General features: G+C 36.7%; 2 protein-coding genes across 2 annotated transcripts in view; one reads left to right on the forward strand and one right to left on the reverse strand.

The window, feature by feature from the left end:
• LOC111507286 (uncharacterized) overlaps positions 1–16124 on the forward strand; it is a 495004-nt gene that overhangs the window by 376653 nt on the left and 102227 nt on the right. The window lies entirely within an intron of this gene.
• Positions 1–16124, reverse strand: part of LOC111510262 (uncharacterized) — a 261734-nt gene that overhangs the window by 122351 nt on the left and 123259 nt on the right. The gene's annotated exons all lie outside the window — the stretch shown is intronic.

Here is a 16124-nt window from a genome sequence, read left to right on the forward strand (position 1 = left end):
TAACGAGTTCCTTATTTTTTATTTCTCTTCTGGATAGGCTAAGAAGACGGTTTCGCTGAAATTTCCTTCGACGTTTTTAAGTCTAGACCAGCTAAGAAAATCAGAATATGCGATGTCGTACAGCCGAGGCGATTGTTTTAGTAACAATTCAATTGAAGCTCTTTTTGCAGCATAATAAATGTATCTATTTTATTATGAAAACAAGACAGTTGTACAAAAAACTTTTTATGAAGTTTTTGTTAAAAGTGAGTTTTATTTTGTTCTTGAAACTGCTCAACTCGCTACGCTCGTTTCGCAAAATTTTTCACTCACAAAATAAAATAAAACCTTATTTTTAACACTAGTATCATAAATAGCTATTATGTACTAATAACATGTTTTAGATAATCATGCGTTACTTATCATCGTCAAAACTCTCAATTGCCACAAAGGATATCCCGAACATTCCCCTAATTACTAAGTTTTGATGGCTAGGTATTTGCTACTGGACCCGCAAATGACTTCCCATCCAAACTAAAAGCCCGATTGTTGCAAACCATCGGAGGCATAAAGCGAGTTCCAAGACATTTCATGCATCAATAGGGTAATGGAACCCGCATCCCGAAAGTTTGGTTTGTCGGGTTGCCATTTAACACTCCAACGAATCATTTCCAATCAGTCCAAGGCCAGCTTGACTGAAAGCTCTCTAATTGCTCTCCCACAGATTGCAGGGATATGATGAAATGTGAATGAGAATGTGGATTCCTCGCATCACAAGATGCGATATCTTGATCAACGAAAATATTATTATTCAGAACAGGAATTCATTTATTGATTTATTGGAAACTGCTTTCAGAAGGTGAAGTATCGATAAGATGAAGTTAAAGTCTCAAAATATGAACATCTTGTGAAAAGAATAAATAACAAATGCCACTTCAAATCTGTCGTCATTTGATAATAAAACAGAATAATATTATCCGATATCTAATTTGAGGAAAAAATCTATAATTTGGCTAAAATTTATTCGATTACCTTATCCATCATTCGAAAAATATCAATAATAAATCAATGCTATTTGACCAAATCTTTATTATTTTATTAGTCAATTTTTATTGATTATAGATAGAATCTAGAAGAAACAAGTAAGTTTGCAGGGTAACAACTATTTCAACACATGTTGTAACCAAAAAGCACATTTCATTATATCTTATATAATTGTACAGTTCGTCACAAAATGAGAAGAAAATTATTTGTAAGTGATTATTCATCTTTTTTGGGAAACGGCTTCTGTCTTTCCACATTTTTACAAAAAACGTTGGAAAATCCTAAGGAAAGAAAGCAAAAAAGTAACTAACTTCAAAATCAATAAAAAAAAATGTTTAGATCGAGATTCTTTTAGAAACAAACTGTAAGAAAACCACCATTCGAAACAACTTCTTTCAAGCATATAAACATTACAGAAAAATTACATTTTACTATTCGGGTTTGAACTCCAAATATTTGTTATGAAGATGTACTACCTCTATATGGACAAAAAACAATGAATTCAAACTTAAAATAATATGAAATGTTATTGGTATTATGAATCCCTCGTCGGCCATGTCTGTTTAAGGTTTTCCAAAAACTTATTTTAACTTCTCGATTTCAAATCATTCAACTCCACAACTTCAAAATCAAATTCTCTTTTCAAAACTTTTTGAGCAGCACCGCTAGAGGGACATAAAGTTTGGGATCACTGCCAAAAACGCCAATGCTTCGAAGGAACCTAGTTACATCGTCCTGTTTGGCTTTCATTCTGGATGCTGCTGGTTTCGCATATTTGTGAGGTTTCATTTCATTCATGATAAAACAAATTGGATCTATATCTGGTTGTGGAATTAAAGCAAATACTTTGCTCTGTTGTTAGTCATGTATTCGCGTTCTTTGATTCCGTATTTATTTTGACTGGCTAAAACATCGACCAAATTGTGAAACGCCTCACTACTAGTCTAGTGGTTCGAGCCAAAAACACTTGTTTTCATCAGCATAGTTTTAAATAAGTTGACCAAACATTCATTCCTCACATAAAATTGAGATCCATATCAGAAAAAAAGACAATTTTATTCTTGTCACGATGACAATTCGTAAAAACAGTCAATCACACGGTCTAGAAAAAATCTATTTCAAATCTGATTTTTTGTTAACCAGCTGTCGCACCCCTACAAACAACAACCCTCAGAAGCAGGAACTTGTGCGAACGAAGGATTAATGAGGTCTTACCTTTTAACGTGTGATTCCCAACACGGTTTGGACGATAGCAAGTGAAAATCTATCATTCAGATTGGGGCTTTGACCACCGACCAGTACAGCAGTCAATTGGAGTTAGTGAACCAAGCACCCAAGTCGAACCGCCTGGCCACCGACCGTTAAATTAATCCCAGCCGCATACATTCCATTTGAAGTGGATACGAAATATATCTCAGAAGAGATACGTTTTTGGAACAACTTTTTGGCTTTCTACCTTTCCATCTTCACACAAAAAATGTGGGAAAACCTTCGAAAAAATTAAAAAGTACTTAACTTTACAATAAAATGTTCAGCAAGATGTGTATATCATGCACAGACATTTCTTTCAGATACAAACTAGGAGAATCGACAAACATGTTATATGTTTTCTTATTAGTCAGTGGGCTATGCTTGAAGACAGGCAGTAAGCAAATCTAAAGAAATGAACTTTAAATGTTCAAGCCAGTCTCGGATATACCTACAGAGGTTGAACGGACTGGAGCCTGTCAGAAAACAACTACTCCACTGGCTAATACCACGGATGGCGTTGGGTTATAAGCGACAGGCGTCAATGCAGGAATTTTCACAGAAAATTTTGTGCATATGCAATTGGCAATACAACTGAAAGAATCGACCTTCAATTTTGAAACGGGCACACTTGCAGGCCGGTTTCGGGCTCCTTAGCCACTCATCAGAAAGATAGTGACCATCATCGACCTACAGTCAATGATATTCCATAATTGAAAATCGAAATATTTTCAGAGTATTTCATTCCTCGTCTTAAGTTGGAGCGAACATCAAAACTTTCTTATGGAATATCATTGACGTTAGGTCGATGATGATCACTATCTTGCTCTGACGAGCAAGATAGTGACTATCTTGCGTGCCCGTTCCAAAATTGAAGGTGGATTTTTTCAGTTGTATTGCCAATTGAATATGCAGGAAATTTTCTGTAAAGATTCCTGCACTGACGCCTGTCGGATTTAATCCAACGCCATTCGTGGTATTAGCCAGTGGAGTAGTTGTTTTGTGATAGGAATCAGTCCATTCAACCTACTGTGTAGGTATATCCGAAACGAATTTGAACATTTGAAATTCATTTCTTTAGATATGTTATATGTTGTTTGTTGGCCTCCTCATCAATTCATAACACAAGTGACATGGTCAAAGACTGTTCATGTCAATGCTGACTTACACTTGAATCAACTTTAGGTGATGAACAGTTCTCCAAATAATGACATACATTTTTTTTCTCTTTGTTCCATTTTAGACTATGTAACCATTTATTTTTCTGTAAATACTTCCTGCGTTGCGAAATTAGTTATATTTACAGTTAGTTTCTATCAACTTATAGTCAATCGTAACCCAGAGGAATTCAATGTTGATATTTTTCAAAAACTTATTTTCCGAAAAAACATACAACAAACCTATATAGGATTGATAGGACCAAGACAAAAGTGCTGTAAAAAATCGTTCCAACCATTAGAAATATTTCAGAACATCACCATGACCCCTCTTTTTCTCAAATTAGAATAACTATCTCTGATTCATAACAAGCCTTAGAAAGTTTCGATACCTTCATGTGAAAAAGTGTGTTTCTATGCAAATTTTTTCAGCCCAATGAGCAGAAGCAGAACATATGACCACTGACATAAAAAACTACACATACACACACACGGATAACGTGTTTGATGTTTTAAAAAGGGCATTTCGCGCAAAAGCAGGCAGAGTGAATCATACAAACCCATATTAACTAATGCTCTGTAACGTAACAAGGAATATGTGCGGATCTTTGTGAGATGGTCTATTCACTTCCGAAAGCATTTTGACTTTTGGCTGTGTCCATTATGCCGTAACCCAGGTAACTAAGGTTACAAAACAACGCCGCCTACAACAGAACAAATTTGTTGTCTTGCATAACGGAACAGTCCTTTGCTGTGACGGCTGAAAACCAACAGAAAGTTATTTGGCATATACCAGTTATGCGTGTCGAAGTGATTATAACAGTACTCGTCCTAGCTAACCGTGCCGTAACGTAACATGTCTACTGTTAGATTACAGGCCATTTGTTACAGATTGATACATTGTCGTAACGTAACCGTGAATATATTACGCTACGGGCAGTGTATAGTAGTTTGAAGTGTTGCATGTTGACCGTAAACACTTTGAAACGCGTAACCTTTACAAAACGAACCAATCTAAAAAACCATTTCGGAACACAATTACGAAGGGCTATCATTCAAATTTCATGTACGAAGTTGCTATTCATATTGTGGGGTTTTATAACGTGTATATAATGTGTGTTTTATAATGTGTATAGATGTGTTCGTACTATAGGTAATAGTATATTATGCAACGATCATGTAATGATGGTTATTAAGACACGAGCATTAACCGGGATACGAAACGAGCCGAAGGCGAGTTTTGTATGGTATATACGAGTGTATTAATAATCATTACATGAGAGTTGCATACGCAATTTTTCCTAAACCCGATAAATAATGAAAAACTATAAATATTATATTTGTATTGAACACATTTACAGTAATTAACTCATATTTTTTCAAAAAAACACAAACTTAATGGTATTATTATGGATATATGAAAACTATAAAGATTCTAATTATATTTATATTGAATATAACAACAGTAATTAATCTGATCTTTTAAAAATATTGGAGTCGATGGTATTCGTTCTATATCGCTGTTTTCAGACATTTTGATAATATAGGTAGGTAATATGAAAACTGATTTTGACAAATAAAGCAATTAGTTACTTAGGTTAGAATCTAGGACAAACAAAGGAACAGGATTCTTGATTAAAAAATTATGGGTTTCTATTGGTTGATAATCTGTATCGTTATGAAAAATCTGTATCATAATGGATATCATTATGAAACGGATTATGGTCATATAAGTGTAATTGTTAGAGTACGGGTGTAGAAAAAATATTTTATAGTAACTTCTAGAACATGCTGTTCTTTTTATATGTCGGAAACTTTACAGTTGATCTTGAAATATTGATTTTTCATTCGTCTTCAGATGGACTAATTATATATATTCATGATTAACATGGAATTCGACTTATCAAAACACCACAGTGTGATATCAATCAACAAAGTTTACATTCTATTCTATTTTAACGAACACTTCGTCATTGTATTAAAAAATATCATAGGAATTTATTGGAGGCCACTTATGTGCGTGAATCATGTGGAAATTAACGTCAGATGTAGTTTGTTATCATTTTTTCAAGTGTTTATTATATCTAATCGACCCCTAATAATCCAAGACAGACACGAGAGAGAAAGGTTATTTTTTTTCATCAGGTACAATTTCAGCACTTAAAACAAGTAATAAATGGAAGCGTTAGTGAAAACGACATTTAACTTCAATTAATCAAATCTTGAATTATTCAATTCCTTCTCTGAGAATTCAGAGCGAGAATTTTAAATCGTTATTCAGTTATTCATTCTCTAAGAAGCAATCATGTCATCCGGCCACATGATATAATATGTTGTTTTCGACAGATTGTAACAAAACGGCGTGAACTCACAGAAAGCGAAAAAAACAACTGAATGACTGATGTTTTTGAGCCAAACGGTTGTTGTCAGTAAAATAATATTTTCTGTGCAAACTGAGGTGAAAATTCCGAATTCAATAAAGAAAAAGGAAATGTTTATATTTCTTAAACATTTCGGTATATTTATTCAATTAAACAGGCTTCACCCACTGAGATATTTTCCATCTCAGTGATTCATCGGCAACTACCAAGTTTTATATATTTTGGAATGTAGAAGAACGAATGAAAATGAACCCAACCAAAACTTTTTATTATATCAATTGTTTACAAAACATCTATTACCGATTAGTCTGCTTTGCTCAACGGCTAAGTTGGCTGAACGTGTTATGCTGCAAAGGCTAACAGAGGGCACAGGAGGGCACATTCCACCAAGCTGCAGGCCCTCAGGGCTCAACAACAGAAATACAGTCCATCTCGTCCTTCTGGATATTTCAAAGGTCTTCGACCTAGTCTGGCACGAATGCCTGCTACACAAAATGCTCGATCACGTGAGCGACCTTCCGAGGTTCGATCACGAGAAGGTTTCCTTTTACGACGATAATACGGCTCTCCTCGCTTCTTCCATGGATCGGGCGTTGGCGGTCGTTTACATGCAACATGCATTCGATGACCTCGAACGCTGGTACCTCGACTGAAAGATTCGGGTGAACCCGGACAAAACTCAAGTGATAGATTTGGGGAGACGTAACATTTCTCCAGACACAAGGCAGGGAAATCAAATGGCAACCGCGAGGGAAATACCTAGGTCTTTGGATAGATCGCCGACTCACCTGGGAAAGTTCAGTCGAGGATAGCTAAACTCTATCCTCTGGTCAACAGGCATTCGAAGCTCAACCTTAGAAATAAGGTTTTACTATATAAGACGATGTTCAAGCCTGTCATTATGTATGCTTCAGGCGCTTGGAGACAAACCGCCCCATCAAATCTTTCCATTCTGGAAATACTACAAAACAAAGTTCTTAGGATGCTGGTAAATGCTCCATGGTTCGTGCGGAATGATGCCATCCGCAGATATTTGAAGCTGTTAACTATACAGCAGTCAATTCAGTCGAGGAATCAGAGAGTTTTCGAGTCAGCGGAAACTCATATTAACCCATTAGTTGGGGAAGCTATAGATTGTACTATATATGACCCCACTCGATTCAGAAGGCCCTGTCGCTTGGTTGAGTGGAGGCCCCACGACGTCTGTTAAAATGAACAGTTTCTGCATCAGATACCGCAGTCAGGGATGGGTACACAAGGCCAGAGCGGCATAGAGGTCATTGACCTTTATGTCGCCACTCAACACCTCCAGTTATGAACCATTCGTCCTCCTGACGAACCTTAGTTGAAAAGGTAAGTGAAAAATTTTCAATCTGATGAAAAATGAAGATGACTTTGGTCCACTCTGACTCCTTCATCAACTCAAAAATAAAACCATACAGTCAGCTACTTTGGTGAATTGATTCTGGCAACATATGAAGGTCAACCATAAATGCTTGGCCTTGATATTGACTAACCATTTGTTTTGAACATCATCTCAAAAAGTCTCAAGATTCAGCAAGAAAACCGTATTGCTAAAAACTTTGATGTACTTGCCTCGAAAGTTTTTTCAGTTTTTATGAGTCTTCTCAAACTGTAGTTTAATCCAAATAGGCACCATTTGAATCAGTGCACTCTTGTCAACGTAACAGAAGTCGAATAATTCCATCAGCTAAAACATTGTCTTCTCGAGATTCGATGAAGTCGACGAAGGCTATTTTAGCCTGTTGCTGATGCGAAGGTTTTATTATACGATAATTTGTGAAACGTGTGGACGGGCGTTGTCGTGGAGCAGAATCGGACCTCTCCTGTTGATCAGTACTGGATCTCTTCTGTTTATCAGTGCTGGCTGCTACTGATGCAATTTTCTTTCGTCGATTTCCTCGTAATAGGTTTAGGTTAGGTGGAGTCTGAAGTGAGTGAGTCTATTTGACCCTCCACCCCAACCCGTGAGGGTTTATTATGGCTCACACCTATTCATACGCGGCCAAATAAACCCAGTTTCTTGACGAAGTCGATTAGTGTGTATGGTGAGTGGTCTTTCAGGTCAGATGGTAAGAGAACGGCTCTGCCGAACTCTAACAAGCTGATTTGGTCCCCAGCGGGGCAGGCACAAAGTATATGCTCTGCTGTTTCATCATTTTCCAAACAGAGGCGACACACACTGTCTTCTGACAGTCCGAATCTCTGCATATGATGGTTCAAATGACAGTGACCTGTAAGAAGGCTCGTTAGACATCGTAGTTCATGCCTACAACAACTCCAACAACTCCTACAACAACCCCAACAACTGTTTGGTATCAAGCTTCGCAGGGAGTGAGCCAATCCTGGATGATTCTGCCATAAATCCATAAATCTTCTTGCCATCCAGGGGTTCAAAGTTTCTTTGGCGAAACCTAAAGCGATGCCAATGATAGGTTCTGGTCAGATGAAACTGCTTGCAGCACCCTCCTTTGCAAGGAAGTCAGCAGCTTCGTTGCCATTCACGCCAGTACCACCAGGAATCCAGACCAGTGACAATCTGTTAAGTCTTCCTATCGAGGAGAGTCAGTTTTGTCAATTTGCTACCAATTTAGAGCCAATAGCCAAGGTAGGAGGTAGGATCCAAGAGCTACCAACGCCGCTTGACTATCCAAGAATATTTTTATTGACTTGTGTGAGGTTGGATTCATCCAATCTCTCCGCACATAATTCAATGGCGTAAATTTCCGCTTGAAATACAGTCGTAGACAGGTAGATATTTCTGTCCTAGGTCTGCGCCTAAAAACACCTGCACCAGAAATGGAAGGTGTTTTTGATCCATCTGTGAACCAACAACTATCTGCTCTTAATATTTTCTTCTCCTGGAGGATCCAGTCCTCTATAATCGAGAATAGTACTTTGTAAGGCAGTTCGTAGTTGACATTTGGAGGCATAAAGTCAGAGGTCATTTCCATTATGAGGTGACTTCCAGTGTCAAGCAATAGTCTGTTGCACTCTGCATTAAATTGATTTGTGCAATTGCCAATGTGTACAAGTCTGTATGCAGTCCATCTAGCCTCTCTCTCCAGAAGAATATGGAGAGGAGGTAAATCTAGAAGGATCTCCATGGCCGCTGACGGTGTGGTACTAATGGCAACACTGATAGCCAGACAAGCCTGTCTCTTTAGCCAGAGAACTTCGCTTGGGCCGTTTTCTGTAAAGCCTTCGCCAACCAGGCAATTGCACCATAAATGATAATTGATCTAACAATCATCAGATAAATTCAGTGTATATGTTTGGGACCTAAACCCCAAGTTTTACCACAAATCCTTTGACATGTCAATAGCGACAGTCTGGCTTTGTGTGAAACTCCATTCAAGTAAGCTTTGCAGGTGAGTCTTTTATCAAGGATAATGCCAAGATATTTCGCCTCCTCGAATAGGACTCTCGAATAGGACTCTGTTGTGATGGTTTGGCCCGGTTGCAGGAACTTATAGTGAATCACACCAGTAATGATACAGTAACCACCATATAGTAACCATGATATTTTTTGGTGAGTTTTCGCCTTTGGTAAATGCCTAGGTGGCTTATTGGTGTCCAACTACTGTCCTGAACGTCTCCTGTTGTCGCAGATGATCCAATTTTCATCACAGGTGGCGACAAGATCCAAAAAATGATCGTTTTGGTTGCGCAAAGGCAAAGAACTACAGACCTCGGAACGTGAAAAATTCTGTCGATCGTTCAAATCGTGAGGCATCAACTTTTCGTATGGGAGCTGACGCCAAGTTTATTCGCCATTTCACGCATCGTTCGTGATGGGTTAGTCTCCACCAAGGTCATCTTCGAGGCTACAATCTCCGAAACTAAATTTCGAAAACCAACACTATCATTGCCAAAAGACTGGTTAATTTTTTGGACTGTTTCGCCAATGATTTGGTTCTATTTGAATTGGTAGAGAAAAATTTACAAAAAATCACGTATCGACATCATATATCAATAAGCAAGAAGAGGGGTGAAAAATTAAAATTAGAAAAAAATGAACAGCATCAATATACAGATCAGTATGTACCACGACAAAGTAGAATAAATAAACTACTCAAAATGAATATTGGGACACCTCCTTAAAATCCAATAAGTGAAAAAATATGTATTATTTCACGATAAAAACTTCCGGTGTGTACTCCATAATAACTCTTATCATGTTCCAATCGGTTGTTATTTACTTTTTCTACTTTTTTTACTCCTTTTTGCACTTTTAGCTACAAAATCATTCATATGAAAATTTCTGTATTCAGTTTCACTTTACTTCAGTTCGTGATAGATATTAAATTTCAAAATTTAAACAATGGATGTTGATGTATTGGGTAGAAGAAGGATACGTTGGGTGTATCTCAACGAATTTCAAGTTGCTAGAGCAGTGGCATTGATCGAAGTAGAGTATTCAAGGCGTCGTGTAGCCCAAATGCTTAATGTGAGTCATTCTGCTGTTTCCAGAGCTTGGAATCGCTACCAAATTTACGGAATAGTAAAAAGAGCCCCTTATCCCAATCGACAAAGGGCAACAACCCGCAGAGAAGATCGTTTGTTACGACTTTGGGCAATTAGGGGTCGCACCGATTCTGCTAGAACACTGCAAAATCGTCTTATAGAAGCTACGAGAATGCGAATTTAGAACCAAACGATACGAAACCGACTTCACGAAGTACAACTCCATGCAAGATGACCTGCTAGAGCCCCTAGATTAACTCTAGCTCATCGAAGAAATCAAAGAAACTTTTGTCAAGAACATCGTAATTGGAATTTAGAGCATTGGGCCACTGTAATGTTCACAGATGAAAAAGAAATCATGTTATTCAATATTGACGGACGTGTTCGGTTATGGAGACGTCCCGGTGAACGCTATTTGGATGACTGTGTGCAAGAAATTGTTCCATTTGGATGTGGATCGATAATGGTATGGGCTGGTATAACTTTGACAGGACACACGAACCTTGTGGTATTTCGGGAAGGGACTTTGATGGCTGTCCGTTACATAGAGAAGATATTGGAACCTCATGTCGTCCCATTTGCCCAAAATATGGGCGCTGGGTTCATTTTACAACAAGATAATGCCATGCCACACGTAGCTAGGGTCGTGAGAAATTTCCTCACAATATTAATGTCATGAGATGGCCAGCTAATAGTCCGGATTTGAATCCCATTGATCATCTCTAGAATTAACTGGAAAGACGTTTGAAGGATCATCAACCCTTCCAAAATCTGAACCAAGTTTCAGATGGTCTTTTGGCGATTAACGAGCAGTTACCACAACAAATAATTAGATATTTGGTGGAAAGCATGCCTCGTTGTTGTGCCGAACTTCTTAGAGCCAGGGATAGACGTACTCACTATTAATGTACATTTTTCTTAATTTTTTTTAAAATAAATTTTATGTGTTTTTGACACTAATTTGTATTTATTTTCAATCGTATTACCAAACAGCATTTTGAAAACAATGTAAGTTAAATTTAATAAAGGCACCTATAAACTATTTTATAAATATAAATGTTTGACAAAATAATACATATTTTTTTACTTATTGCATTTTAAGGACATGTCTCTATATTCATTTTGAGTAGTTTATTTATTGAGATATGGAGTTATAAAAACCAATGACATTAAAATGGACAAAACTTTTAAAACAACCCAATTTACTGGTTGAAGTATTGAAGATAATCAACAATTATGTATACACAGTCTTGATATATCATCTCTAGTTTTGTTTTTCAATATTATAGGTTATCTCTACTGGGAATATGGTCTCCAACTAAACCCACATACAAAACGAAATGAGAAATACACTAATTCTGAATCAGAGCAAGACTACAAAGCTGTATTTTGTTACGTAAATCACCATTAAGTTAAGTCGACGATCACATATTTTCAACATTCATAGCTCAAAATTAATTTATTTGGTAGTGTACAATGATGAATAAAAACACAGGTAAGCTCCACACCATTTGAAATAATACCGTTAATACTTGGTAGGTTTTACAGCCTGCTTCGTTTACAATTCGGTATACAGGGTGTCCCTGGACTTCCTCTTTTCCTCTCGGGAATGTATAGATGGGGTCAAAATATCACCAGTACTTCATATAACTTTTTTTCCTAAAATCCTTCGTTACCAAGTAACGGGCCCTCGAAGTTACAAAATGAAAAATGTTTTTCTTTGATAACTTTTCAAGTGAATATTCAAAATCATCCAAATTTTGGTAATTGACTAAACAAATGAATTCCTTCGATGAGCTCTCATGCAGGAGTCAGTTGTTTTGCTACAAAGTCAGGAACGGACTACCCCCGATGGTCCACACCCCAAAACTTTGAAATGACAGATACTTTTCAATATTTTTCAACAAATTAAGGTTACTTGGACAATTTTATGAATAAAAGTACTCGTGTGGAAAGTCGATCGGAGCAACGAGTCTTGATAAAAATGTAGTTTCACTCGACGACATCAAACCCGCTCGTCCACCATTATTTGAAATGAATAATTATCAAAGCAGAAATAATAATGATAACGTTAATTCAACAACATTTATCCTGAGATGTTTACCATTATTCGAAAATATTAGTTTTTAAGGAAAATGGAAATGATAGGTAAAATGTTCATAACGAATTTTCATAATGCAAACACGTTTAACTAACGAAACTCAAGAGCCTCAAGAGCAAACAGAAATGAAAAATCCGCTACAGAAACTGCTCGATATGAACACCTTCTCTCTCTATACATTTTCTTAGTCTGCGAAGACACCCTCTCTGTATTTGAAATAGCATTCCAGGGTCGTTTCGTATGGCTTCACAATGTAATGTTATTCTTTTCAACAATGCATCTCTTGTGTGAATAGGTGTAGCGTGAACAAGGCTTTTTAGATGCCCCCACAGAAAGAAATCCAATGGATTTAAATCCGGAGACCGCGATGGCCATGAATATGGCCCACCTCTACCAATCCATCTATTGTGGAAAATATGGTTCAGATGGTCACGCACAATCAAACTAAAATGAGGAGGAGCGCCATCATGCATAAACCACATATCTCTTCGGGTTTGCAATGGAACATGTTCCAAAAGTCCATTCAAATCGTTCTGAATGAACTCCAAATAACGTTCTCCATTCAATCGGTCCTGTAGAACGAATGGTCCTATAAGATGGTTTCCTATGATACCAGCCCAAACATTAACGTTGAATTTCCGTTGGTGTTTGGTTTGCAATATCCCATGGGGATTTTCTTCGGCCCATATATGGAGATTATGAGAGTTGATAACTCCATCTCTACTGAAACCTGCTTCATCAGTGAATAAAACTCGATTAATAAAAGTCATATCCTCTCTTTGCCTATCCATGAACCAATTGGCATATTCCAGTCGTGCTGGAAAATCTTGAGGTGTCATGGCATGTACCTTCTGGATGTGAAATGGGTGGAGCAGTTGTTCCCTAATTATTCTATGAATAGTGGACTTGGATGTATGGAACTGTTCTGATAGATTTCTGATGCTCATTGAAGGATCATCAGCGACGGCTTCCAAAATATTTTCCTCCATTACAACGGTACGTACAGTCCTAGGAGCGCCCTCACCACCTCGTTTTGGCAAAACTGTACCTACAATAATATCGAAATAAAACAATGTGCTCAAATTAATTATCAATTATTACATACCTGTCTCCCTCAAGCTGCGATCGACACGCTCGAATGTTTCTCTTGACGGTACCGTTCGATTGGGAAAATGCTCGGAATACAGACGACGAGCTTCTGCAGCATTACAAAATGCTCGTCCATAAAATACATGCATATCTGCATATTCATTGAATGTAAACTGTTCGGCCATATCAAAAAAATTCAAAATATCCTATAGAATATTGACAATACAATGATAGTCATATGACAACTCACCACTCAACAAAACAAAATCGCATTCCAGTTTCTCATTTTTTATCAAAACTTTCTAAAAGGTTTTTTTGTCAACATCTGTGAAAGAAATGGAACATAATTATTCCCTGGATATTTTTCACCTGATCATGTGCAGCCGTTTTTGTAGTTCATTCGTTTGCTTTTTATTAGTATAGTAAATATTTTTTCCGATGTGTGATAATTATTCATTTCAAATAATGGTGGACGAGCGGGTTTGATGTCGTCGAGTGAAACTACATTTTTATCAAGACTCGTTGCTCCGATCGACTTTCCACACGAGTACTTTTATTCATAAAATTGTCCAAGTAACCTTATTTTGTTGAAAAATATTGAAAAATATCTGTCATTTCAAAGTTTTGGGGTGTGGACCATCGGGGGTAGTCCGTTCCTGACTTTGTAGCAAAACAACTGACTCCTGCATGAAAGCTCATCGACGGGATTCATTTGTTTAGTCAATTACCAAAATTTGGATGATTTTGAATATTCACTTGAAAAGTTATCAAAGAAAAACATTTTTCATTTTGTAACTTCGAGGGCCCGTAACTTGGTTACGAAGACTTTTAGGAAAAAAAGTTATATGAAGTACTGGGGATATTTTGACCCCATCTATACATTCCCGAGAGGAAAAGAGGAAGTCCAGGGACACCCTGTATATCTGAAAAAACTACACCCAAACGTTGCATCTAATTACTTTATTCGGGTATGAGTATACAAGACACTATACAGTGTTTACTTACAGATGAAGGAATGAAGTTAATAAAAAGTGTTTACTATAAAAGTTTTAGACAGCAAATCATTGCGCTTTTTTTAAATAATCTCCGATATACAAGGTATCATGCTTTCCATGTCATGGGAGAAAATAACTGGGCAAATATAGGATTGTAACACTGTAGATAATATACCGGGCTATTCATCAGGTATTTCAAAATTGATGCCGAAATTTGTCAGAGTTATCGATCCCGAATGAACCTAGTTAATGATAATAATAATAATAATAACAATAAATCATCTTTATTACCTTCAAATACATTTCAAGCAAACTAATCAGGTACAATTTAACTGTTATATGAAGATAAAAAGGGGTAGATCAATTTGCATGATGGCAAATCATCATTTAATTGCTCTCCCACTAAACCTCAAAAATGTCGCCTATTACGCAATGAAACGACAAAAAAATACCTTAAAATACTGTGATTATTTGTTATAGGTGAGTAGCTATTGAATCGTTAATAGTTTAAAGATGGTAGAATCATTTGAAATTGGTATTAAAATGGTTGAAATCATCGCGTTTCATGGGCTCTGGAATGTTTTTATAAATTGCACAGATCTAGTAGCTGAAACTACTTTTATAAAACTCTGTGCCGAAGGGTGGTGGAGTTAGTCGGCCTTTATACCTCACAGTTATGTTATGCACATCAGTTCTAAAAGTAATTTTCTGATTTAAAGCGGTACTTGACTGACAATTCTCTTGTGAAAGAAAGTTGCAGCATGTAACATTCTCTTATCGTTCATATTCAACCAGCCAGTATTCTTCAATTTATGTGATATTCTCTCTCTTCTTCTGATTGAAAAAATCAACCGTAAGCAGAATTTTGAACTTTCTATATATTTTCCTTGAATTGGTCGATTAAACGTGATCATGATCAAACATCAGCATAATTGAATATAGATAAAACTAAGGATTCAAACAAATTTACCTACACCTTCATGAGTAGGAAAATTTTATGTCCATATATAATTTTTAGCGACCAATATGCACGCCTAATGAATTGATCGACGTGACTTTTGAATTTCAAGTCCATATCTGAAATGACGTCCAAATGACGTTCAGGCTTTTGGTTTCATTGGCAACCTCAAGTGCATGATCATTTACTACTACTTTCACAGATTTGCAATTATCGTTTCTAGAGATTTTCGATTCGAAAATAATGACATTGGATTTACTAAATCTATCATTTCCGACGAGAAACTATAGTACAACTGGGTGTCGTCTGCATACAAATGTATATTACAAAATTCCAAACACTTAGCAAGTTGAGATGTGTAGATGGCAAACAAAAGGAGTCCCAAAATAGAACTTTGTGGCACCCGTATAAGGGTTTTCATGACTTTTTGTGTCCAATGACAGTGTGTACGTTATCAAGATCCTAGCCAAACTATTATTACGAAAAATATTTTTATGACTCTCGAACCGCTAGGTACCTATTTACCCTACAGAAACTCATATTTTTTAAATTCAAAAAGGAATCATGTTTGGAATAAGATATTGAGTTGTTCTATCATACAAAATATTTTCGAGTTTCGATTCAATCAATATTAAAAAAAGATTACTCAATAATTAATAAATCACATTTTCAAAACATCTCCAA

The sequence above is a fragment of the Leptinotarsa decemlineata genome, unplaced genomic scaffold (genome assembly GCF_025532065.1).
Source record: "Leptinotarsa decemlineata unplaced genomic scaffold, Ldec_3_MD MMD2_tig00026282_RagTag_RagTag, whole genome shotgun sequence".
NCBI lineage: Eukaryota > Metazoa > Arthropoda > Insecta > Coleoptera > Chrysomelidae > Leptinotarsa > Leptinotarsa decemlineata.